This window comes from Stegodyphus dumicola, chromosome X2 (assembly GCF_044657685.1).
Source record: "Stegodyphus dumicola isolate Sdum_Otavi_A_Nest chromosome X2, ASM4465768v1".
NCBI classification, from domain to species: Eukaryota; Metazoa; Arthropoda; class Arachnida; order Araneae; family Eresidae; genus Stegodyphus; species Stegodyphus dumicola.
This window is the reverse complement of record NC_140781.1, coordinates 148,937,094-148,964,599: the sequence shown is the minus strand read 5'-3', so window position 1 is coordinate 148,964,599 and position 27,506 is coordinate 148,937,094. Positions and strand designations below refer to the sequence as shown.

Sequence of the window (27,506 nt, the reverse complement as noted above, 5' to 3'; positions counted from 1 at the left end):
ATTTAGCTGAACTCCTTCGGTTAAAATTATATGTCGAAAGCGAATTACAAGCTTATAAATCCCACGCTGTCCTATGGCCTGCGTGACATCAAACTCGGTTTCGGAACTGTTGCTCCTGCAAATGGTTATTCATGACCGAAAACAGATGACACTCGAATGGACCGAAAACAGATGACACTCGAATTCCGGGAATGAAGGAAAACTTGCCAAAGAAGTGTGTTGATCTTCCTCGGTGCTATCACGTAAAGTGCATGAGATTGCTTTGAAGAATGACTACTCACTTCCTGCTGACTATTGCTGGCTGCATCTCTTGAATTCCAGATTAGTGTGGAAGTTCAACATTTAGCTAGGTACAAAAAGGACCTTCCAAAATGTATAATCTGATCTCAATCCGGGTAACAGAAATCGCAGCCTAGAACTGTCCTAGAGCCGTCTATCCACGGAGAAATACCTCGTAGGGGTTACATTGATGAATTAAGATTTTAATTAACTGAAACTTGAGTTAGGCAAAATGGCAGAGAATTGCAGCATATTGCTTTTCACGGTAACAGTGATAATAAACGTTTCTCCACAGACTTGTCAAATTAAGTCTTACTATTCTCACTACCGTAGCCTCTGGTAAAATGGGTAGAAAAGTTTTGCAAAGATACGAAGCGCTGATATGGAGGTACTGCGATTGGTCTGCACATTATCAAAAATTGCTAATATTGAACTGAACCAGATTTCTCGTGATACGTGAGGCCAGTTTAGATCACCGAACAGTCTGAATAAAGTATTATTCGTTCCGAAATTGCCCGATATATCCTCAGCACATCACCAACATTCCATTTTAGTAACGCTGTGCACTGCGTGGCATTGGTAAGCCTGCCTATTTTATGCTTGCATTCGTAACATATTTGCATTTAAACTTAAAGACACTTCCGATAAAGAACCCTAAAACTTCAGCTGGAGTTCTGTCTTAATATTTTCTTACGACCAATCACCATCGCTTGTGTTTTGTGAGCTGATATCTGAAGTTTATTTTCTCTGATCCATTATACCCTGTCTAGGCATGCCTGAGTTCTTTTCAGGTTATGCCTTGCTGCAGTTACCAACTGGACGTCCTCTCCATAGGCTATCGGTTTGAATCGTCCTTGAATATCTCTGAACTGCTGTAATGCTGCATGAGCAACAACTTTCCATATTATTTAGTCCGGGCAAGAATTGCGTGGATAACCATATGTTATTGACCTGTTCATAATGATATTTTCCAACGTAATTTGTATCATGCAATCTAGCAGAAAGCTGGGCAGACGCTCAATAACAGTGCTGAGAAGTGTAAACTATTCATGATACTAGGCCACCATGGCAAATAATGATCGCAAGCGTTTATCTGCTGCCTTGTTGGTAGTAACGATCGATATGAGCTCGTGCAATGCATGTTCCTTAAATCACCTTGTACAAAAACCATATTGTTTGCAATGGAATTGGGGCTGAGTTATACAGATGAAGATTGAGTCTTAAAGAATCCTTATTATTCTTCGGGCACAGAGGTACTTCTGCAGTTTTGGCCTCTCGAACAAAGTGTCATACGCTCCAGCAAGCTTGTAGCCAAGCAAGGATATGATCCGGGAAATGCTTGATCTGTACATTACGAACTATGGCATTGTCTGCCATTGGTCGCGACGCTTTTTCAGTGCGAACTGACGGGCTTCAAGAAAACTGTTAATGTGATAGCAGCATTGCCGAATGTGTCTAGCTGCTCTTTGCAGTTCTATAAAATCATTCTAGTGTCAGAAAAAAATATACTATCTATTAACCTACTTAAGTTCACCAAATAAAAAAACGCGCAACTATTTTATAAGCTACTGCGCGAGCTAATGGTTAACCGCATTAGAAATGATGTTACGGTTTACTTTGAACTCGAGAAGCTGTTCTAACATTTTGAAATGTTAACTACAGTAAGTTTTATCTAATTAATTACCGTTTGTGATTCTAACACCTGAAAGCCGGACTATCACCTATGCGGTATCCGCTGAACAACTCGGCACTTGTTAATATCGAAGCAAGGTGGCTGGTTGGTTTCACATGGTCACGCATTACTTTACTAGATCATATGTATCTATGTAATTTACGTACACCCCTTGAAATAATCTTTGCAGATTTGGACAAATCTGGAACAGAAAGTAAATTATTACTTTCACTTCCGTGATTTAGAAATTGTTACTAAACCTAGAATTAAATTTTTATACGATACGTGCAGTAAAACTAATGCACTGATTCCTCATCTTTGGTACAACTGATTTATCACTACTAGGATATATAGGAGCAAATGGGTTTGGTTCGCTTGGAATTATTTGATTTCGGCAGAGCACACGAGGGCCATCTGCCTAGCAGGAGGAATGCCTTCGTGGAGGAAAACTGCCTCGTATACACGTTACAAATGGAGGAAACCACGAATAAAGCCGTGCAGCCAGCCCTTTCGATGAGATACAAGCCCCGGTTCATCAGTGTTCCAGCGATTTTACCGCTCGCCCACTGGAGTAGCAAATGGGTCATAAATTTAATGTGGCGTCCATACACCGTTTTATACCGTCTATTGTGTTTTGCAAGACTGGAATGAATATCCAATATGTGATAATTCGATTATCATTAGGTAACTACATGTTAGAGATTAAAAAAAATGAATTACTTCCAATTGCTGGCACATAATTTCAGAATGGCAACAACCTAATTTCACAAGTGTCAGACCCAGATTGGTCAACTTATAATAAGTTGACCTTATTTAAAAAATTGTATGCTATACTCTGTATCAAAGCTATACTCTGTTTTATCAACTAAAGGTTTTACAAACAGATAACTAAAATGTAAGTAAATCACTTTTTATACCATATGTACTTAGAAGTGATTTTGTTAGGGTTAGGCTTGAAAGCATTAAAAACCAGTTCGCTACCTAAATAAAGGGTAAACTTAGTTTCTGTGTAGCAGATAAATTGCCTAAAAATATATTTTAGTGGAATTCTTAAATTCTGTAAAGTTTAAACAAAAAATATTTTGGCAGTCTGCTGCTTAGTTGGACTTACAAATGTGTCAGTAAATGAACAGTTGTTAAACCAATGCATTCGTTTCACTGCATGCACTGTTTATTAAAAGCTTTATTCAAGGTTCATGCTACCATTTAGGAATATAAAAACAAGAAATTAATATATTATTTCCTGTTTTAGATCTGTCATCAAATAATACACTGAATATTTATTCATGCGTCTATACAAATTTTGAAACAATCATATACATTAAAATCAGTTGCTAACAGAAAGATAGATTTTTCATCACTGCAAAAAATAAGATAATACAATTTTGCTATCATTATAGATTATTTTAAGAATATTTCGCTTTTCTATTGAGATTTTAACCGACGGTTCACGAAATATTCACAATTATTACTTTATCATAAATCAGAATTTGAATACACCTAACCATGAGCTTTTACTGTTTTGATTCTAAAGATAATTATAAAAGTTATTAAATGATATATTTAACAACCGGTTTTCCTTATAAACGCATGCAAATATAATTTTCCATCAAATAACACCAGAATATATTAATTTACAAAGTGAATTTACTTTTATTGAAATTATTTAGCACTTCCTGCATGCATGTCAAAGTTTTTTTTTTTTTTTTTTTTTTTCAGCAAATACAGATTGTGAATAGGCAAACTTTTCAATTTGTATAAATATGTACAGTGGGATTTATATCCTGCTGTCTTTTAACATTAATTATGAGATAATGTGGTGAACTTTCTTCTGTCCACAAATGTTCGGACTTTCTTCCCTCTTTAAGGTTGTTTTGTTGGTTTATTTACATTCCATGCAATGAATAAGCTTTCTTTATTGATTTATGCATGTAACACGAATAAAGCATAAAGAATTTTATTAAAACCTTCCAGACCAGTCTAAAGTTCAAATAATAGAGTACATTAACTACTTATACAGATCAGTGAAACTATGAAGTCAAACTATAATCATTGCCTCCCTATCAAATGGAAAGTGCATGTTCAAACAACCACAGGCAACTAGCCTTAATGCAGTCCACAAGATGAAACTTTTGAGCACTATCCGCAAAGTGAGGAGGATAACTGAACTTTTGGTAGTCCATCGTATAAAACCAACCTTGAGGGATCTTAGCTAAGAATTCACTGCATGTATTTTACACCTCTAAAGGTCAGGATGGCAGTATATCTTAGCCAGGATACTGAATAATTGCAGGAAGAGGATTTTCATAAGTATCCAGTTTGCAATTTTGTAGGAAAATGGAAGCATTCTTGATAAAATATAAAAATTACTTTAAATAAAGAAATACACAAAAAACTGCAAACAGGTTTGTTCATTTCAAAGCATACAGCATTAAAAACATTACATTAATTTTTAAACTGATATAAGTAGGTCAACTGATTGATGAAAGCAAATTATAACTATTTCCCTTAGTGAAAGCATGTTTCCATGGAGGACATTCCAAAGGCAAAAGGCTCATATTTATACTACACATGGGGGAAAAACAGGAATACCAACCATGCAGCCACTCATTCACCTGGATTTGAAACAGATCAAACTACCAGTGCTTGGTGAACTTACCTGCTCAGCTTCTGGTGGGCCTAATGTAAACAGGAATTTTTAAACATCTAAATTCAATTACATTTTGTAATGGAAATCTGGGAGATTTTACAAAATTCTACCAAATTTCATCAGAAAGCTCACCACTGGTGATTAAAAACTCCATATTTAATAACATTTTTGACTACCTATAAAAATTAATGCTTATTCTTAGCTAGGTATTTCTAAGCAAACAAATCTATATAACTTCTTAGGAAAGCTAAGAGATGTTACAAGCAAAGATGTTCCTTGTTGGTTTTTTAGGGGTAACAGCTAAGCCGCGAGTTTATTTTTTCTCTTATTTAAGAGCATAAAGATTTTTTTTTTTTTATTGAAAATTTTAAATCCTTGTGCACCACATAGTATTACACAAGGCTTACAGAGGTAAGTAAAAAAAAACAAACAAATACAACAACACAACACAAAATAAAATTACAAATTCACAGATGATACGCAAGAGATAAATTTACAGAAAAAAGAGAAAGCCATTTTATGTTGAACAAAAACATGAAGAGGGGGAGGAAATGAAATATTCACAGAGTTTAACTTAGAAATGAGTTCCTTTCGTCCTTCCTTGAGCTTTGAACAATAGAACAACAAATGTTCGACATTTTGCACTCCCCCGAAACTGCATGAACACAAGTCTGTACTAGATAATCTAAATCTCTTCAGATATGAATTGAATTTACCATGTCCAGTTAGAAATTGAGTAACTTCAAAATTGCAGAAAAAGTGTTTATTATTCAGTCTGTGAGGAATGGAAGGAAAATATAGTTTAGTCAAAGAGGCAGTAGTAGAATTCCTGTATAGTTCATTCCACTCGAGTATTGTATCATCCCTACTTTTGTTCTTGTAAAATGACTTAGGAAGTATCATTGGAGTAATTACTTGAAGATGTGTAGCTTGTTTTGCCAACCAATCAGCCCGTTCATTTCCTAGATTGCCAGTGTGGCCACGTACATGAGAAAAGATAACATCAACACCTTTATTATTAAGGTCTTTAAGAAGAGCATGGGAAGTCACAATTAATTTATTATATGAGAAGATATTCCTAAGAGAAAATAAGGATGAAAGAGAATCAGTGCGAATAAGAAATTTAGCACTTAGCGAACAGTTGTTAGATATCCACTTAATTGACTCACTAATGCACAGTAATTCGGCTTGGAAAACACTGCATTCATATCTATATTTCTTCAAAAAATTTCCTAATCATTTATTAAGTTTTCATTCCACTATGTTTCTTTTTCTGAAATTATTTCCTTTATATGGAATTCTACTGAAAATGTGTAACATTTTTACACCCAGTATATGCTAATTAAATAATTCATAGATTATGTGTAAAATTTTGATGGCTATGTGCAGACAATTCAAATTTAATCTTAAATTTGGGGGAAATAAATGGGAAAATGTTAACAAAACTTAAAAGACCTAACCCATAGTCCATCATGGTCTCAAGCCTTGCTGATTACAAAAATGTTGCTGTAATTGAAAGATAAAATTTTGAAGACTAAAACAGAAAATTCCCTAAAGTATGGAAAGGAATAATGTAAATATTCAGTATAACTTTACATGCAAATTCTGAGGCAGAATCAATGATATAGAAAATCAAAAACAAATTAGAAATTTGCCAAGTGTCACAGTATAGCGCTGCACAAATTATTCCCAAAGAACCAATCATTTTAATCTATTTATCAAATGCTTTTACACAGAATTTTTTAATTATTAAAGATTATCATTAAAGAGCGCTAAATACCCAACAGAATGAAATCCACACTATAATGAAAACTGTGTTATATGTGTTATTTACCTTGTCCAAAATTAGCACTTTTGAGCTTCTAGAAATAAAAGCAAAAGAACCAGAGACTTCATGCTTACACTGGAAAATAAGTTAAGTGGCAAAATGTTTTGCAGAAAGAACATGGAATGTTTAATCTTCAGGCCCAAATATGATCCAGCTCAGTATACAAAACAGGCAACCAACTGGATGAATCATACACCTCCATTTCGGTTACAAGATAGGATATCCTAGAAATATTTTTCAGAGTCACCTGAATCAAAACTGGAGTCCCTTCACAGGATTTAGCAAACAAGGTTTTGAAAATTTTATTTTTGGGATGATCCAAGAAAAATTTTACGAAAAATCTACACTGAGAGACAGTCAAGAATAACTTCATAGATATAATTTGATATTATTGAAAATACACATGTTAGTAAAATTTTTTAGATATGCACAGACGATAAGTGGCAGAAAAAAATTAATGGTTAGATTTGAAAATCTGAACTATTTTAGCCTAGCAGATGACTTTTTATTGGCTAATTCCAAGTAGTTTAAAGTAGATTAAATTTTAGGCAGAAGGAAAAAAAGGAGTTGACGCGAGAAAAATATTGCACTATGTTTTCCTATGATTTTAAAGCAGGGTTAAATCAAGAAGAATGCGTTCAACATCTACAATTAGGATTTAGAAATGAAGAAGGTTCGTCTCGTGCTACTCTATTTGAATGGTTTACAGAGTTTCACAGATGTCGCAACTCTCTTCAGAATGAAGAATACACAGGAAGGCCATTGTCAACAGTAACCCTGGATAATGGGTCTGCCACACAGAAAATGTAAAATCAATAATAATTGCTGCACCTACCAAATGATACTGAAGGAACTTAACATTGTTGCACTGCATGTATTTTGCATTAAAATTTTATTCTAATTTCCGATTACATTTTAGAAGTATAAAAAGAAGTAACAAATTACTTTCTATTCCAGATTTGTTTTTATCAAATAATACACTTGACTATTCATGTGTCTATATCAATTTTGAGAAACACCTATATATTAAAAATTAGCTGAATAACAATGCTAATAGATTTTTGCAAGAAATTCTTCATTCCAGGATAAAGGGGACAATACAGTCTTGCCATCATTATAGATTTTTCTTATGACCATTTCATTTTTTATTATGGTTTATTATTTTAAATAAATTTAAGGTTCAGGTGACCCCTGACGGTTCAGGAAATATTCACATTTATTACTGTCTGATAAATCAGAATATGTTTATATTGTTCATGGTTTTTTGACCATTTTGATACTGAAGGTAATTCAAAAAAGTTTTTAAATGGCATATTTATAAACCCTTTTCCCTCACATGTGTATACAAATAAAATTCTTAACCTCCCAAAAAATGCACTAGAACATACTCACTTAAAAAGTGAATTTATTTCTTTGTTCAAATTGTTTAAAATATCCTCCATGGATATCAAAGTTTTGTTAAGGTTTTAATAGCTAATAAAGATAGTGAATCTGCATTTAGAATTTAAATAAATACCTACAATGGAATATATAAAAATCTTTACCTATATCTTTAAAAATTAAATAAGTTTATGTGGTTAATTTCCTTCTGTCCACAACTTTTCAGACATTCTTCCCATTTCAACGTAACTTTCAGGTTTCTTTGGATTCCATTTAATGAGTAGGTTTTTTTTAAGTGGTGGCAATAATAGATATATTCATAAAAGTAACACTTATAGAGATATTCCGATTGTTAAATATGCACAAAATAGCGAGTAATCCAAAGAACAAATATTGATTTTTTTGATTATAAGAAAACATGGTAGAGCTTTCTGTATCATGTCACAGAAATCTTCGTGGAAGACTTTCTAAGCAAAACTGACTCATGTAGACTTTACACTTGAGGTAAACCACAAAAACGTCCATGCAGCCAGGTTGCCTAGAACCAAACCGAGGTCGAACTAGCAGAGACTAGTGATTCTACCACTGGTGGACTGAAGAATAATTTTCTTCAAAATAAATTCAAAATTTCAATTTTTGTTTACTGCTTGTATCCAATTGCACATGAAAGAAATGGCTGAATCAGCATCAGGATTCAGTTTAGAGATAACCTTATGGCTGGTAAAGAATATCTCACAACCTAGTATTGTAAGAATTTTCAAAAATAACCTGCTCAATTTCAATGCATAATACTGAAATATTAACCAGGTTCAAACTCAGGTGAATAGCTTGCATACTCTCCCCCCCCCCCCGTGTTATATGAAAAGAAGGCAATTTTTAACAGAAGGTCTTCAAATTTATTAATCAGACTGCATTCATCTGCTTTCCCATATTTAAGTAAATCAACTGTAAAATTTACAAAAAAAATAATGTGATTTGGCAATATAGCACTAACTTTCCAAACTTTCAAAATGCAGTTTTAAAGTTTTAGAAACACATAAAATTAATAATATAAAAACGAGTAATAATGTAAAGCAACAAATGAGAAAAGTAAACTATACTGTCGACACAATTAACTTAGCGAAAAATTGATGAAAATTTAGTTGTTGAAAAATTAGGCCAAAATATAATAAATGCTGTATGCAATGTATCTTACTGTAGAAAAAACATCTTATACTATGGTCATTTTGGCATTACAGATATCCATATTTTACATGCAAATGCTTTACGCATGTGCATGTTGAAAGAAATGTTTAATGAAGTAAACAAATAAATATTAAGCTTTTATTGTAAAATTTAATATGCTTTAGATCATAATTGCTTGTTATTTCATAAATTATGGTTTCATATTTTAATAGTATAATTTCTGTTTGCCATCTTACCAGATTTAAATTGATTCAAAAAAATCCCTAATCCAGAAACGCCGAAGTCCCGACGAGTCCGGATTAAGGACTTTGTACTGTATTTACAAAATAATATTAGCAATTTCCGTAATATATATCTTTGCATGTGAGAAAATACATGTAATGTAACATGAATAAAGCATAAAGAATTTGATTATAATTAACTGCTCTAAACATTACCGGCTGCATTATTCTAAAGGTTATCTTGATCTAACGCAATGAAAAAAAAAATCTTAAATTGCAGCGAATCCTGAAAATTTGTTAGTGACAAGCAACATATTCATTTAAGACACAATAAAACACCGAACAAATACTAATTCAGAAGACAAACAACAAAAATCAGCGTTGTATTTTTAAATTTTCACAGGACTAGTTTTGATGATTTTACCGAACCACCATTTGTCAGCTGCAAAAGCGCAAATGAATGAGATAGGATATAATGATCAAATAAGATAAGATGGCCTGGACAGAAAATAAGCTAGTGGCGCCATTTCTTGATGAAACCAGAACTAAAACAATTTCTTTAAAGGCCGAAGGCAAAGATGGATTGGAATTAGGATCGTTAACTAGAACAGAAAGATTTTTTTGAATGTGAAATGCCTCTAGAAAATCCAGTTCTCCAATGGAAGATTTTTTTTTTTTTTTTTTTGGAATAATTTTGGCAGCAGGAAAATTGAAAGTGTGATTTTCGGACCAACAATGTTAGGTAACAGCAGACTTCTGTGTTTCCTTTTTTCTAACACATGACTCATGTTCCTTGACGCAAAATTTTAAGGCTCTCTTAGTTTGGCCAATGTAAATTAAACCACACTGGCAAGGAATCCTATAAATACCCCAGGAATTCATATCCGGAATGGGGTCCTTGAGTATGGAACTCGGAATTTTATTGATGGGAGAATAAACAACCCGAAAATTAAATTTCTGCAAAATATGTGCAACTTTATAGCTAATTGATGGAAAGAAGGAAATGACAACAGAGAATTTATAATCTCCTAAAACAAGAGTGTGCCTTGTAGTGTGTTGAGATGAGAATTTTTTAACTGCTTGATTAATAATGTTGGGTGAAAAGCCCCTGTCAATAGCTATTGCTTTTAAATAATTTAGTTCTTCATCAAGGGATAGTTTGGAGGAGCAAACTTGAAGATCACGGAAAACATAGGAATAAAATGAAGCTAACTTTTGTTTAGTTGGATGACATGATTAAGTTAACGATTCTAATTCCAATCCATCTTTGCCTTCAACCTTTAAAGAAATTATGTTTTAGTTCTGGTTTCACCAATGCCACTAGCTTATTTTCTGTCCAGGCTTTCTTATCTTATCTGATCATTATATCCTTCATACAATGGTGGTTCAGAAAAAGCATTGAAACTAGTCCCGTGGAAATTTGAAAATATAACGCTGATTTTTGTTGTTTGACTTCTGAATTAACATATTCATTTATTTGCTTGCTTGTTTCTCCAATAGGTATTTAAGAGTAATTTTTAATTTGGTAGTTTTCTTTACAAACTGTATACTTAATTGTACTTTTTCCCTTCCAGATCAGTTCAAATAATATAATATAGTTTTTAACCACTCATATAAACCAGTGAAACTATGAGGTCATTCTCTATTCATTACCAATATATCAAATGAGAAGAGCATGTTCTAACACCCACACGATATTAACCTCAATTCAGTCCATAAGATGAATCTTTTCAGCACCATATGGAAAGTGAGGAGGATATCTGAACTTTTGGTTGTCCGTCGTATTAAACCCGTTTTGAGAAATCTTAACTAAGAACTCATTACTTTTATTTTACACCTCTAGACCTCAGACAGCGAGTCAGAGTATCTTAACCTGCATACTAAATAATCCCAGAAGGAGGAAGTTCATAAGTACAGGTAACAACTTTATTGAAAAACCGAGAAAGCATTTTTGATAATACATTGAAATTATTGGAAATAAAATGATGCACAGAAATCTGTAGAAGATTTTGCTCACTTTGAAGTGCTCATCATTTAAAAACATTAAATTCTAAATCAATGTTTAAGTAGGTCAACTGATTAGTGCAGCACACATAATGGCTATCTACCGTAGTGAAGGAAGGGCATTTCAAGTGAAAGTGATTCATACTCATATTACACATTGGGAAAAACAAGAACACAAACCATGCAGCCAATCATTCACCTGGATATGAATCAGATCAAACTACCAGCATTTGGTGAACTTACCTGCTCAGCTTACCAGCTGCTGATGTAAACAGGAATTTTTAAATATATAAATTACATTTTACAATGCAATACTATCAGGGAGATTTTACAAAATTTCATCAGAAAGCTCACTACTGGTGATCAAAAACTCCATATTTAATAACGTTTTTGATTGCCTATGAAACATTAACCACTATCCTTTGCTAATTATTTCTAAACAAGCACATTCATATAATTGTTGAGGAAAATTGAGATGTTATAGGCAAAGATGTTCCTCGATGATTTTTTTTTGGGGGGGGGAAGCAGCACATTTATTTTTTTCTCTCATTTAACCTTCTGAGTGGTAGGGGTTTTCACTAAGGAAGGACAAATTTCCCAAAACTACTATGAGGACAAATTATTCTTTTGATTTTAATGTAAAATGTAATCTCCTGGTATTTCACACCTGGATTTGTTTTCTTTTAATAATATATTGCCTTAATTTCTTTGACATATTTTAATATGCACGTATATATACATTCTTACAGATATCACAAAAATATTCTAGGCCGTATATATACGGCATTGCTGCTTAGAGGGTTAAGACCATAAAGTTAACTTTAAAAATAATTTTACTAGTGTAAAAAAAGTTCTTGTCATAAAATATTCTAATATATTTTTTATGAGAGATGTATATTTCATTAAAAATTTCCCAATTATTTATTAATTTTTCATTCTACGTCGTTTATCCTTATGAAATTATTTCCTTTATATGAAACTATTGAAAATGTGTATATTTAATAAATGATAATTAAATAATTCATATGATCATGGGTATGTTTTTGATGGTTATGTGCAACAATTCTAATTTAGTCTTAAAATTATAAATGGGAAAATGTTAACAAAACATAAAAGACCTGACCTAGCCTTGGTCTTAAGATTTGCTGATTGTAAAGTTTGCTTTAATTGAAAGATATAATATTCAAGATTAATACAAAAAATTCACTGAAGTACTGAAAGAACTTTGTAATGCAAATATTCAGCCTGACTTTATATGCAAATTCTCAGAGAGGGACAATGAAGTAGGCAAGTGTCACAGTACAGCACAGTGGAAACAGTTCTTGAAGAAGCAATCATTTTGATATATTCATCAAATGTTTTTACACAGACTTGTTTAATTACCACAAATTATCACTGATGACCATAAAACTTCTAGCAATGTGAAATTTATACTACAATGGAAACAAATATTTGTGTTATTTGCCTTGTTCAAAACTAGTATTTTTGAGCCTTCAAAAATATAATCTAACTTCAAATACATAATCTAACAGTACTGAAAATATTGTATATACCAAAAGAATTGTCTAATAAAAATGACAAATTGAAGTTTATGTGTCAAATTTGTATTTTATTTATTTCAGCATGAGCGACCACATTATGACATCAAGTTCATATCTGATGAAAGACCTTGGTGAGCTTAAACCAGAAGTAATATATGTTTTCTCTTATAATTGCTATAATTTAGTAACAGTACAAAAATATATAAATCTTTTATCATGTATCTGCCTGCGGCCAGCCAATCAGCTGCCTCCTTATCACAGCATAGAGCCAGCAGACATACCAGCAGCTTGAAAGGTTGGAGTTGTATGGAGAAATTCGGCAGGGTGGTTGCATCCGAGTTTGAATTAAGATTTTAGCCGCTGAGGCTGTTATAATTTTAGTAAGGTGTTAAGAATACCTGATTTTAAATATGTTTAAACCTGTCATTTCAATTATATTCTTTAAGCTGATGTAAATATTTCTGTACATATAGTCGTTTTAATTAAAAAATTTTAAAATGTGAAAAGTAGATTTAATTGAAATACAAAGTCCGAAATCTGGACTCATCAGATTCGGATCGCTCGGCGATTCCTGATTTGAGATTTGCCGGATATTAATTAGATCATTAGTTTGAATCTAGTAAGATGGCAGACGAAATTTTAAAATTAAAAATATGAAATCATGATTTATGAAATAATGAAGTATTTATGACCTAAAGGGTATAAAAATTTACAAAAAAAAAAAAAAATAGAAGAAGAAGAAGCTTAATATTTATTTATTTACCTTATTAAACATTTCTTTCAAGTTCTGTTGTTTAAGTTGCTTCGCTTTTTGTGCTAATGCTTTCTCTTTAATTCTGTACAGATATAATCTCTTGTTTAGTTACATTGTTGAAGTCATGTAACTGCTGTTTCGAGAATTACGACTACCTTGTCAATCGAAATTTTTCCCATTTTCAGTAACTTCTCTGTCACTTTCTTCACTATCCGTAGCGGTATTTTCTAGATCTAGAACCATACTACAGAGTTCGCCATTCATTGATTGATTGACAATTCTTCACTATTACATATTTGGCTATGCATCATGAGCTTGCGACTAACGACAAGTTGTTCTGTTAAATTTTATATTGCTTCTTTTGCCACTGATACAATTAAGCCAGAATTGTATTAGTTTAGTTATTTATTATACTTATGTCTATTTCTTGCACATGCTTAAAGCTTATCAGAGTTCTGAATAAATAAATTCCCAAATATACTTAAGCCCTACTGAGGACGGGCGCTAGATATCGTACTGCCTGATGTATTCTGTGTAGGTCCTAAATTCTGCAACTCGATGTGGCCATACGGGCCCTGGCACTAGTTCTGGGTTTATATGAATAACAAATCAGTTATTCTTAATTCAAATAGCCCTACATATAATCTTTCGGTCTATGAGTATCATCAACAAAACCTATTTTTAGCATATGAAAAGAAATTTTTGGTAAATTTTTCCTCCTCAACATTTTTTAGCGCATTTTACTTTGTAATCATCGCCAAGCATAATGTCAACATAAAAAGTTACCATACTCCTTTATTATTCAATTACTAACATAAAATTGTTTAGGTATTGCTACATGAGTCATTACTCAAGTTGTCATGTTTTGATAAACATGCCGTGATGAAAGGAAAGTATAATAAATAATGATTTGCCAGCTTGGCACAAGATCAACAATGTATCTATGAAGAATGTTTCAGTTTGAGATGTCTGCCAAGCAGATATGCAGCAATGGAGCCAAATTACTGATTGTACAAATTTCTGCTAAAATGATTGTTTCTTCAATAACAAGGTATTTTATTTAGTGTCAAAGTGAAATTAAGAATCGGGAGTCTCCAGATGTTTTACTATGCACAGTGGGGGGAATCAAATGTGCATGCATAAAGGCCTACGAGAAAAACATTTTTGGTGGTTTTGAGGTCTGGATCTTAGATCATTCCAGATAATGAGCGTCTGGATTTCGGATTTGTACTGTATAAATTATCACGAACCTAAGAGATATGACAATCCTGTAGCATACAAAAGCATGAATGTTATAAGTGCAATGACAATATAAAATATATTATTTATTTTATTTAATTAATAAATATTTATTTTATTTAATTAATAAATTTATATATTTTTCTGGTGTTGTTTCATTTATGTACAATTTTCGGTTCTGTTTCAGCCTTGTGCCAAATGTGAAACTGCAGTAAAGGGGCACAGAATATACTGGACCAGGAACAAAAAAGTATGATATAATTACTTTCATTCCATTTTACATTAAAGTTTTTTTTTTTAATTAGCTTTAAAAACACAAGAATTAGGATAGGCTGTAATTCAATTACTCAGTTAAGGTTTTAACAATTCTACGCCTAGGATTTGATTCTCTTCTGGCTCCTTCCGAATATAATGCTGAATGAAGTGCAATTAAGACCGATCATTCTGCAATATGAATAAATAAATTGTGCAAAATAATACTGAAAGTTTAAAAAACTACACATATGGGAAGTGTGTAGATAAATAAAGAGGAAACGCTTTTTTTAAGCTCAAACAATAAAGGCACAATAAAAATTTTTAACATTATTCCCTATATTTACATTTTGATACATTTCTGCAAGGAAGTCTCAATTCTTATGGTGAATGTGACAATGAAATATTACAATTTAAGTTAACTGAAAATTAAGTTTCCCTGAAACTTCAGTTTTAGATTTAATTTTGGAGCAAAATTTAAGCCTCAGGTCTCCAAAAGTTGCATTTTTTATTACTTACATAAAAGTACATAAGGTTTAAATACAATACCAATTTCGACTTCTACCTAAAATAATGAAAGGAAGGAATAAGTTTAATTAATAAAGCATCAAATGATGCTTAATGATAGAAAAATGGGTTAAAATAATGTACTTGCACTACTATAGGGTACTAAGCTGTCCATATAATTTGAGATAACCATTTCCTATGCCAAGCATTACGGAAAAAAATTCATGCTAACTGCTTTCTCCCATGCATAACTTAAATATCCAGTATAAAACTGAAAACTATTACCAAATATTGATTACAGGTATTCCTCATTTAACAACCAAATTACTTTTATATGACTTGGTCAACATGCTGGCAATGTATTGAAGAGAATTAAGTGGATTTTGCTTGTTGACATTTCAGCTTTAAATATCATTATAACAGCTTTAAATATCATTATACAGATAACTCATTGTTTATATTTCTGAAAATAAAAGAGCAAAGAAAGAAAACTTTGGCATAAGAAATTAGAATTACTTTGCATACTATCACTGTACATGGAGATAAGAGCATACATTTATACATGAATCCAAAATATCTTTTAGTATATAGCAGTCATTTTTTTATATTTGAAATTATCACCAAGGTTATTAGATATAGCAGAAAGTATAATTGTTGTTGGGAAGAACACTCAAGGCCTGCTTGGAATAACTTCAAAGAAACTGAACAGAGTTATCATCTCTTACAATTTTCTTTCATTCATAAATTTTAGAATGGCATTTTACAAGGTCAACCACTTGCAATTTTATTTCTATACCTCCCTATTCTAACTGAGCTGCTAATAATTCTGAGAACCTATTAACAACCTACACTGCAGTTAAGTTTTTTTTTTTTTTTTCCATTTCTTAGGAGCATTTTCCTAATTCCCTCACCTTTTTTCTTCATCCCATCACACTAATTTTTTCAGACATTTTAAAATTATTTATGAACATTTCAAGCATGTTTTCTATGTGCGCTGCAAACTTTCTATCTTTTTCAAGCTTATTAAATGTTCTGTAAGCTGAGAGTAAAAAATTTTCATTCCTTTTTGTTGATGCTAAAGCTCTAGGAAACGTTTTCTATAATAGTAAGCTTAATTGTCTGTGGCCCATATCTTGCAAGACGGAAGTCATAATTTTAGGCAAGAACCTTATTTAGATGCACGATGATGATAGACATGATTGGGGTAAACATTATTATTATTTTTTTACTTTTAAACGGCCAATGATTTTATTTAATAGCTATTAGCCTTGTGCCACTACAAAGGCCGGAAGTAGTGGCCATTTCATCATGGAAGCACCTAATAAGTGGCCAATGTTGCTTCCTGTAAAGGGATGGACGATTACAACCATGCCCTCTCCAGGATTCAAACCACCCAGTCCCATTGCTATGGCAGTCAGGGTAGCTAACCTCTATACCAGCTGGGTGGCGTAAACATTAAAAATTAGGAGGATAATCTTGAAAGGAATGTTTTCCCTAATAATACTGATTTAGAACATAAACCAACTTATTTATATATCCTCATATAATACTTGCAAATTCCACAACTCATTATTTGCATGATGTAAAAGTAGTGTGTACTTATAAACCTATTTCAAAGTATAAGGATTTTGATAAAGAAGGAGTAATTTCGCTTTTAATCCAGCAACACTTCCTTCTCGAAACTACGTAATTTGTAAAAAAACAGGTTTTGAAATCTAAATAGTTTAAATCTATATGCTCATCTTTAGATACTAGCATGATGCAGTTGTGTAACATACTAATTTAAACTAATTCATTGCTAATTACAACTTTATAAATCTAATATAATGCAGATCTCATATTTCTCTGCCTTACTTAATAACTGTACAAACATTACACACTTGTGACACTTTCATGCTCATCTGCATCTTCCGCTGGCATATCAGGTTATATTGACAACATTGGAACATAAGAAAAATAGCCAATTAAAAAAAAACTTTAAAAAGACAGTATTTAAAATGTCTCATTAAAGTTAATCATTCAAAGAAGTTTTTACTGTAACTGTACTGTGTAACTAGTTCACACATTTCATAGAATTCTTTCCTAACAAAAGTATAGATTTTTCTTAAGCATAATAGATAAATAACCTTAAATATTCGCTCTCTGTATGAAATATCTCTATCTTCAAATAAAAATGCATTTATTAACAAGCCCACGAGCAGCAGAACGGTAAAATTACCGTTCTGACAGATCAACTTCCAGTTCATTGCGTGCTGCGTCGTCTCCCCCCCTGCCACAGAGCAGCGCGAAATTGATATACAGATTTCGGAATGGTTAGAGGAACAAAGGATATGCCTTTATCCATTTTTTGCAGCAATTCTACTTTTTGTTTGATGACATCAAAACATGCTTTCGCTTTGTAGATAGATCCTTTGGCAGCTTCAGAATCGAAAATTCTTTTTCACATAATCAAACATTGAAGCTTACTTTTATAAAATTGCTCTAACAGTCTGCAAATAATAAGTGGGATCCAATTAGATTAAGGAACAACGCAATCTGCAACATTAACTGAAATAGATAATTTTAGCTTAGCTTATACCGTCCTTTATACATTAAAAAAGTAGGAAAAAAAAGTGGTTTTAATCTTTTTGCATGGATAGGTTGTAGAGCCATTAGGTTATTTCAGAAGCAGGAGAGATGAAAAATTAGCAATGCCCTCACCGAGACTCGAACCACGGGCCTCTCGAATATGCGCCGACCGTGCTGACCACTACGAAAGCAAGCTAAGGCGGCGGGAGAAATATCTTATAAGGTAATTGTACAAGAGAATTTTTTTATTAATGAAGAAAATGAAAACTGACAGTTAAAAAGATGCATCATTTGTCTCACTGTACCATACACAGGGGTAGACAACTCAGGCGAGCACAATTCTAGGCTCCCATGCATGATTGTGGTATCCCTAAATAACAAGCAGTAGATTTTCTAACAAGTGTTCCATAGCATATGTAGGAGTTTCAGAGCAAAACTCTGAACCTTGCCCTAGAGGGGAATTACAAATGAAAAACATTTAACTAGGCGAAAAAGTGGTAAACAAAGAGTTCAATTACTACCCTGAGCTACTACACACACGATGTTAACACAAAATACAAAACAAGTGTTGGCCAGATTTTGAGAATACCAAAATTTCACATGTGACAAAAATAATGTAAATAACATATAGTGCATGAGCGTAAAAATAAAGTGTAAGGTTAAATAGCAGGTATTAAATATATCAATAGCAAACCAAAACCAAAGGTATTAGTCAAACACATGGGAACTTAATTTATCTGTACAATATTATTAATATCTTCTAATATCTGGTAGAAAATATTTGTTTTCGAACCCAGATCATCACCACAGCTTCTCATGTCTGTAAGTTTATTTCTGAATATTTGGGTGATCCTATTCAAATTGTTACCAAATAATTTTTGAATTTCGATCATTTTTTTCATAAGTAAATCTCCAATTGCACTCATGCTTAAGTTTTATGTAGAGTTCATATTTGTATCAGTTTGGTCAATATTGGTATTTGCATGTGTAACATTACGGTTATGTGCTTGCACATGTTTCTATTCAGAGTTCAAAGCTTCTGCATAACTAACTCCAGGCTTAACTGAAGTTTTACCAGCTATTTTAAATTTCGGGAATTTACTACATCTTCTGCAGGAAGCTGGGTTGGAATACTAACCCACAATTAACACACTTAGGTCCCTCTGTTTTGCCTTTGCTTTCACAATCAGAGCTTTTGTGAAAGCATGCACATTTCACACACACCTAGGTGGCATGTGGTTCCTGAGGTTACACCTAGTTGTTCAGTTTCTGATGAATGATGCCGTTTCTGGCAGTTGAAGCATTGGGGTATTTGAATTTGGATAAAGATTTTTCAACATTAATATTGAAATAAAGTAAATTAGAAAGCTTATAAATATCACCAACTGTATCACTTCTAAGTAACAGGGTTTGAAATAAAGGCATAGGAGCTTTGATGTGATTTTTTTAACTGCACAACCTCATATACATTATATTCTTTTTCTTCAAAAGCATTTTTAATTTCACTAACCTCTGTAGTAGAGGGAAGATCTTCTAGTAGAACCTCAAGAGGCTTTTCGTGCCTTAAACTGACCACAAAATGATCCAAAGAATTCTCCTCAAAGAATTTACTAATAGTACGATGGTCATCCTTAGTAGTTGGTAATATTCTTATAAATTCACCACTAAGGCGACACGGAAATTTAGCATTGGATAAACTTTTAGCAATATTTTTAGCAGTCTCCAAATTTTTAATTTTCCTGAAGTCTCTCCATAATAGGGAGAATATTAACATTGACCGCACAAGGGATTACCTGCCATGTGCTAATAGTTGCCTGAGGATTAGAGTCTTGATCATTACTGTTACAACTAGCCACTCACATCACTATCACAATTATTAGTACTATTTGCATTAGGTGTATTAGACAAAACCTCAAACTTATTAGAAACTGGTACTTTTTTGTTTTCGATTACCTTTGGCTTGGCAGTTTTTGTCAGTTTCTTAACCCTTTGTTGCTCAGTGTTCCACTACATGGAACACCCAACTTGAATCGCTTGTGAAACCATTAAATTCAACTGTAAATGGATAAAAATGCCTTTATAATATACTTTGAACTTTTCTTTTTAAATAGTAGATGGCAGCATATCACAAGGATACCCACAATTTTCACCTATGATTTGTTATTAAAATCTACTTATTTGCAAGTAATTTTCTCTATTTTTTTGTGATACAAAAAAAAAAAAAAAAAAAAATTTGTTTGAAAAAACATTTCTGTATAATTTTAATGGCTGTACTCTATATTATTTGTTCTATATATTTTTTTAAATTTTTCATACAAAAAGCAAATGCAGAATCATCGAATAAAACAGGGTGTTCCTCAACAGGAACACTGCGCCTTTAGCGATCTCAGGCTATTATCCATCAAAAAACATCTGTTGTATATGTTTTCTGTTTCTGTTGTTTTTTGGGAGAATAAATTCAAACAAAGCAGTGAGGTCTGGTTTGTGCTACGAAAGCCCTAATATGGGCATCTTGATATTTTTATGAGTTCAGGCGGAAATTCTATCAGTAGTTCGTCATCCTTTCAGTAGCTTGAGTCATCACAAAACAAGTTTTGTATGCAAAGTTGCTTTGTGCATCTATCAAAAAGGTGTGACATGCTTTGAACAATTTCATGAAGCTAAGAAATTGAAACATTTGTAAATATTTTTTTATATAGGACTTGTGTATATACATACATATATTTATCTCATTTATCCATATATATTTAAGAATATTGTGTATATCCAGAAAACCATGTATACAACCATAATACATTGTTTTTTCATTACTATACAAAAGCTTCTACTCATTTTCATGCTTCACTGCAATGCTCGCGTAGTCACACTTTAAGAGCTCTGGCAGCAGTTTTCCACCTCATGGAACACCCTCAAAATTAAAAAAGTATGTGCAATTTTTACAAAATTTTACATGTTTACTTCTTTAGGCAACAACTGAGTACAACTTTTTTTTGTTGAAATTCCAAATTTAAAGTATAGTGCACCACAAAGGGTTAAAACGTACACCATTATCAATTAAATCAGAATCCATATTTACTATTTTACATTTACTATGACCTGCACTCCGTGCAGCAAATTTAGGCTTAACAGACATGTTATCAACATAATTACTAACACTATTACTAGAACTGGCCAATTTGGAAGTACTTGCTAAGTAAACTTCACACTTACATTCTCATTCATTTATCTGACTTGCAGTTGAATTCCAGGTAGAAATCCAGGTGTAAAGGTATCTGGTTCAGAACAATCCTGTTGGACAAGGTTTTCATGTAACATTCATTTTAACCATTCACGTTTTTCTTTCAGCATAACAATTTTTGCTTTAGCAGCATCAAAGTCTGAAAAGATATAAATATGAGTCCTGACAAGAGTCCAAATCACGATTCCTATTTTTGCATAAGTATTCATAATTCATATCAGTATCATTATCAGTATAGGATAAGTCATCACTAATCCTATCAGCCGAGCAAACGTGGGCAGCCGTGGGAAGACTTTATCATCCGCTGGTGAACAGTCACTCTGCATATTGGAGACAGGAGCGATCAGAACGAGCACTTAATGCTACGTGTCTAAAGTGGAAATCTACACAGGAGTAGACGTTTTGCCACCCCTCTATCTCTGTGGGTCCTGAACTAATCCTCTATGGATCATGCCCAGTGTCTGTCCTAAACTCTAAAAATTTGTTTATCCCTAATTTGTAATCTTTAAATTTTGTTGCTCGGTGCTTCACTAATTTCTAAAATTCTTGCCACAATGCATCTGATGCCAGCCCTGACAGTATGTCATTTTGCATTTATTCTCAATACTCACACTGTTAAAGATATAAAATTGGCAGTTTTTATATACATTCTAAATACATGCACTTCTTTAGAATAGCAGAAGTCTTCAATTTAATCTGAAATCTTAAAATGAAGAGGAAACTTAATGAGAAAGAATTTGATTACATAAAATTATTCTTCAAAATTATATTATTAAAACATTAACAAATTATGCTAAGGAAGCAGAAACTAGTGTGATCATTAATTTATTTATTGAAACAAATAAATTTAGAGAAGATGCTAAAGGTAAGAATGATGTAAATTAGCTAAAAAAAAACTCTGGAAAATGTTTTAATTAAAAAGAGGCTTAAATATATTGTGAGTTGTTGCTACGAAACGTATGTTTGTAGCTTCTTATGTGTAATTATACTAATATTTTATAATGAATAGCATAAGTTATTTGCATGAAAATGTTAAATATTACATTATGTTTGATAATGATGTACCCTATTTACAGGTAAATTTCATTCTTAGCATTCTTAGAATGGTATTATAATAGTGAGGTTCAATATCGATAGATGCTTTTGTTTACTAAATTTTCTCTACTAACAGATCCTTGATTTTTTTCATTGATGATCCTTACTAAGGCTTAAGTCACTTCAACCAAAATAACTGAGTCCTTCAATTATAGAAACACATAATCTTGCTCCAATAAGTGCTGTAATAAACTCTAACCACAGTATTGTAACAACCTTCCATAGAGCTACTCGATATCTTACAGCTAAAAGACTAACCTTTTCCACTTTCATAAATATGGCAGCAGCATATACATGTTGGCTCGCATCACAAAAAGTGTGCATACTAATGTCTTGCTTTTCATAAGAAGAAATGTTGAACAAAGACAATAAACCAACCCTTTCTAACAGAGGTGAGTCTTTGAACCAACTTTGGAATTCATTTTCAGTGTCAGCATCAACTTTTGAATCCCAAGAGATTTCCTTTTTGCATATTTTCTGGAGAAGCAACTCTGCGAGTAACAAAGCAGGACAAACAAATCCTACTGAATCAAACACTTTATGTGTTTGACAAAACTGATCTTTCAGTGATGTCTCTAAATTGGAAATGCTTTAAACCAATCTAATTTTAGGAAGTCTGTCATCTTTTTTATTCCAAGATATTTCCAACACTGTTGGTGGCAGGGCATCTTTTTCTCCTGTATACTGCCAATCTCTTAAATTAAATTTCCCTACTGCCATAATATGTTCTCCATTTTAAATGAATTGTTAAAGTTCCTTTTCATTGTGCTACTACTTTCGACATAAAAACTGTTTCTCAATTTGGTTTATCAGATATGCATCATATTTCGAATTTTCTGAATATTTTCTCAAGTGGAAATCTACGACTGCTGCTAACAAGTATGGCCTGCTAATTTAACCTTTTGCGACTGGAGCCTTGGCAGTTGTAAAAGCCTTAAAAGGACGGGGTATCCTGAACCGAATGGCTTCCCCCCCTTTAAGAAATCACCTCCTATTTGCAACAAAGATTCTTGTGAGTAATTTAATGGATTCTCAGAGGCACAAAAATTCTATGGCACAAAAAGAAAAGAAGTTTAGGGATTACTGACTAGACTTCAAGATGCTTTTCATCACTGAAGGAAAACTTCATATTACAGTTGTTTTGAATTGAGACTACTGGGCATTACGCAGAAGGAAATGTGTAAACTTCTATTGTAGAAAATGACATTCTTTATATTATAGGATATTACTATCATTTTTACAAAAATTTGTTTAAATTTTAAATTACACTGCAAAATTATGTGTCTTTACTAAGTGCTTACAATAATTATTTCTGTCATATCTTTATATTAATGTTATGTCCAAAATTATTTCAACTATTTGATTATTTAATGGACAATTTAAAATTTAACCAGTCTTTTTTTTAACATTACATGTCCTTATAATTTCAAATTTGTTTTGGTATATATTATCAAATATAAATCTTTGAACTTTCTTCCATGCAGGGAATAATTAAAAAATAAATGCTTAACATTGTAAAAATGATTAAAAATTAAAGTTCAGTGGAACTGTTAAAATTATGCACTACAGGCATAATGAAAGTTTAATTTTACATAATTGTTAGAAATCTGTTTGATAACATACTATTTAAGGAGGAAACTTTCAGCAAATTAGAATATATCTGGTTTAATTAAAAATAATTTTATTTTATTGTAGACTGTTAGTACTGCAATGTCCAACTACGTAAGTAATTTAATTCTAATTTAAATTCAGTTCCCTTCCAAAATACATGCATAATAAAACAGAACCTCCAAAATTGTTTTTAGAATAATATATTTTAGTTTGAAAAATTAGGAAAAAAAATTATTATTTTATCATGTACCGTTTTATACTGTTTATTGAAAATTAGTGAGTGATATATTTCATGTATTAATAATAGAATAAATTTAAGTCATTAAAAATGCCAAATTATTTAGGTATGCAAACCCATAATTCTAAAAGTAAATTCCATTTGTCTTTTTATAATGTGTTCACTTGGGTATCAAAATTTAGGTAATTTCTTAGTGCAAAGAGTTTTTCAAATTGAAGGGAAAATTGTTTGTTATGCATAGTGTCTGAAAAACTGCGGGATAAAGTTACACGATAATTAGTTGTTGTCTTCAATACTGTATTATATTATCCTATATTTTATTACGCTACATAAATTAGCACATTCTGGAAAGCATTATCTGCAATTGCTAATCTGCAATAATGCTAATTTCCTGATAATTTCAGGTGCTCAGTCAGCAAAACTCTCGTTGTCACATGTGAATTTTGTATTTCGTCTGTTGTCTAAGCCAGTTCATTTCAACTCCAGACTGTCTTTGTAGCAGCTTTGACATCAACCATGGCAGCATATTTCATACTGTGGAATTTAAATTCTACGATATATTAGGGAGTACCTTTACTTGCAGTTACTCAAAAAAACTTCATTGTCAGGTCATGCAAATTCTATACTGACACAGTTGAATTAACTGTTTTCCCCTTTTTCTATTGAAATTTTAACAGCTATTCATTGGTTTCATTAACACGTCAGTCATTATGCTGTTGTATCAAAACGATTTCATAACTGAGTGACCAAGGTATGCCCCCAGGAATTTGTCCTTGAGCATATGTGTCCAATGAATGGCAAAGGCATTCAATCAGTTAAAAGGTCAAGCTTCAGAATTTCAGATGGGGAACATGTGTTGTCTTAAAACAATGATTTGTATATTATTTGAGAGCTTTTATTTCCTGTTTGTATTCTCGGAGCTCAACGGACAGTGACATTTCACAAATGCTACTCTAATCCATTCTGAACATCTTACATCAAAATTATTTGGCCGTGAAATCGAGACACTGATACAGAGGTACCTTTTAAGATGTGCCATCAGTACATCTGGAGTCTAATGGCTAGAGATGAGCCCCAGGGAGAAACAAAATGAAGAAATTCCTCTCTTGCACAAAAGAAAAAGCTTTCAAACTGATTGACTAGTTTTAGTGTGTTTATGATTTCCGGGTTTCAGACTGAAATTATAAAGCTATTTTTGTTTCTTTGACACACAATTTATATTTATGTTCTTGCGATTTATTTGAATAACAGTACCATCACAGTAAACTTCCGTTAGTGAAGGTCACTTCAGCATAAACAGATATATATGGAAATTAAGGCAGACAGAACTGTTAAGAATGAACTCATAAGAATGTAAGAAAAACTACTTTCACCTGTATACAAGTACATGCGAATTTCTATTTGTTTATGGAAATGTATATCTACATATCCATGTAGTATGCATGTTTGCATTTATATAATATGGTATAAGAGCAGATACGTACATAAAATGGAAAGCATGCGTACCCTTAAGCTGCAGTAAAGTATATACACACACAGGCACACATATGCATTCATATATATGTGTTTGCATGTGGATTTATGCATACATATATAAACATATAGATATATGTAAGTATACGCAATATTTCATCATCAAGCTCCTGAAGAAATTTTCATATTTCATTTAGTCAGCCCTCTTTTTCTTTTCAGCATATTGATAGAAAAAAGCTAAAATAATTCCTAGAAAACTCATGAAAATATGCAATATTCTAAAACAACGCAAGGCTCTGTTTACAATTTACAAATGCAGTTATCACAAGTTCTGTAGCTATGTAGCTAAAAGAACAAAAAGTGAAAAATTGGGGAAAAAACCGGATCCTTAATACAAAGACTTTTGAAAGAGATAAGTGGTTAAAATCCCAGGGACATCAAATTTGATATTTCACCCCACTCTTTCAGCCTGAAAAATGGGGGTAAAGACACAACCACTAAAGTGGACAGCCCCGTCCTTTCAAACAGGGGACTCTATGGCTACTATAATCGCCATCCCAGCCTCAAAAGGTTAAATTACCATTCTTTGTCCACCATAGGAAATACAAGAAATTTCTATCAAACTTTTAAGAACTAATCTGCAGAAAAACTTTTCTCAATGTCAGCAGAAACTCCATATTTTCTTTCTTTACATCTCAAGAAAAGGTTCGGGATAAGCTCAAAAAGATTTGGACCACAATTCAGACATTGATTTTAAGAAGGCATTGACTTCACTCTTGCAGAAACACCAAAAACAGGTTTATTTTAGTTATTCCATATTGTTTTGCTACAGGTATATGAGATAAGCAACAACCTATTACTTCAATTTCTTCTGGTGGCACTTCCTCAGTTTCCAAATTATGTTATTCTTCTTTTCATACAACTTTTCAGAGTCGAGTCCTTTTGTCCTATTTTCTAATCTTTGAATTCTAAATTTTTATACAAAGATAAAGGAATATGTTCTTCCTTCCAGGGCAGTGTAACATCATAGTGCATACACAGTTACAGATTTAAAAAATTCGTTTTAGTATTAAAATCATCTCAGATTTCTTTTACATTGAATCAGTAATCCTAATTATATCAAAGTTCCATAAGTTCGAAATGGAAGCTTCTTAAATCAATAGTGCTGTCACTTGCATAGCTAAATTTTCACTATTACTAGAAGAGGATGATTTGTTTTTAACTACCAACTTGTTGGAAGGAGGCCACTAGAATGTTTAACTTGTTAAGTAGTAAGAACATTTGCAGCAATATTGGTTCCTAACAATATTTCAGTTGGTCCTGGTTGACAATCGGTATCAGTAATCTCAACATTAAGATTATTGATATCTTTCATCCACGAACCTTATTTTATGAAACTAACATCACTACAGATTATTGGCTCATCTAAAACTTTAAAATTTTCAGCATATCTTTCATTTAGATTTCCTAATTCATCTCTATAATGTGTGTGTTTTTTTTTTTCATTTGTTTTCTACCCACCAAATAAAGAGGATACACTATTGTTGCCACTCTCAAAGTGATACAACGTACTCTTAAAACAGTCTGTTTCAGAATGCATGATCATTCTCATCCTGTACCTATGACGGTTCTAACAGGCATGTATTTAACTGACTCCCTAACACTTAAATTCAAAGTTTGCAAAAATGCATTAGGACATTTAACAAGACTCGTCAGAGAAGATAAACTTTACAACTTCTCTAAAAACAGTGTCTCCATGTTCATGTGTCTT

At 32.3% G+C, this 27,506-nt stretch overlaps 1 protein-coding gene across 17 annotated transcripts in view; it reads right to left on the bottom strand.

Moving 5' to 3' along the window:
- Positions 1 to 27,506, bottom strand: part of LOC118194132 (uncharacterized) — a 134,256-nt gene that overhangs the window by 58,350 nt on the left and 48,400 nt on the right. For 9 of the 17 annotated variants that reach the window (XM_085809340.1, XM_085809326.1, XM_085809325.1 and 6 more), the window contains one exon: positions 21,291 to 21,457. The exons of the other annotated variants lie outside the window; for them this stretch is intronic. The gene's annotated coding sequence lies outside the window, so the exon portion shown is untranslated. The remainder of the gene's footprint in view (positions 1 to 21,290; positions 21,458 to 27,506) is intronic. 17 annotated transcript variants of the gene reach the window in all.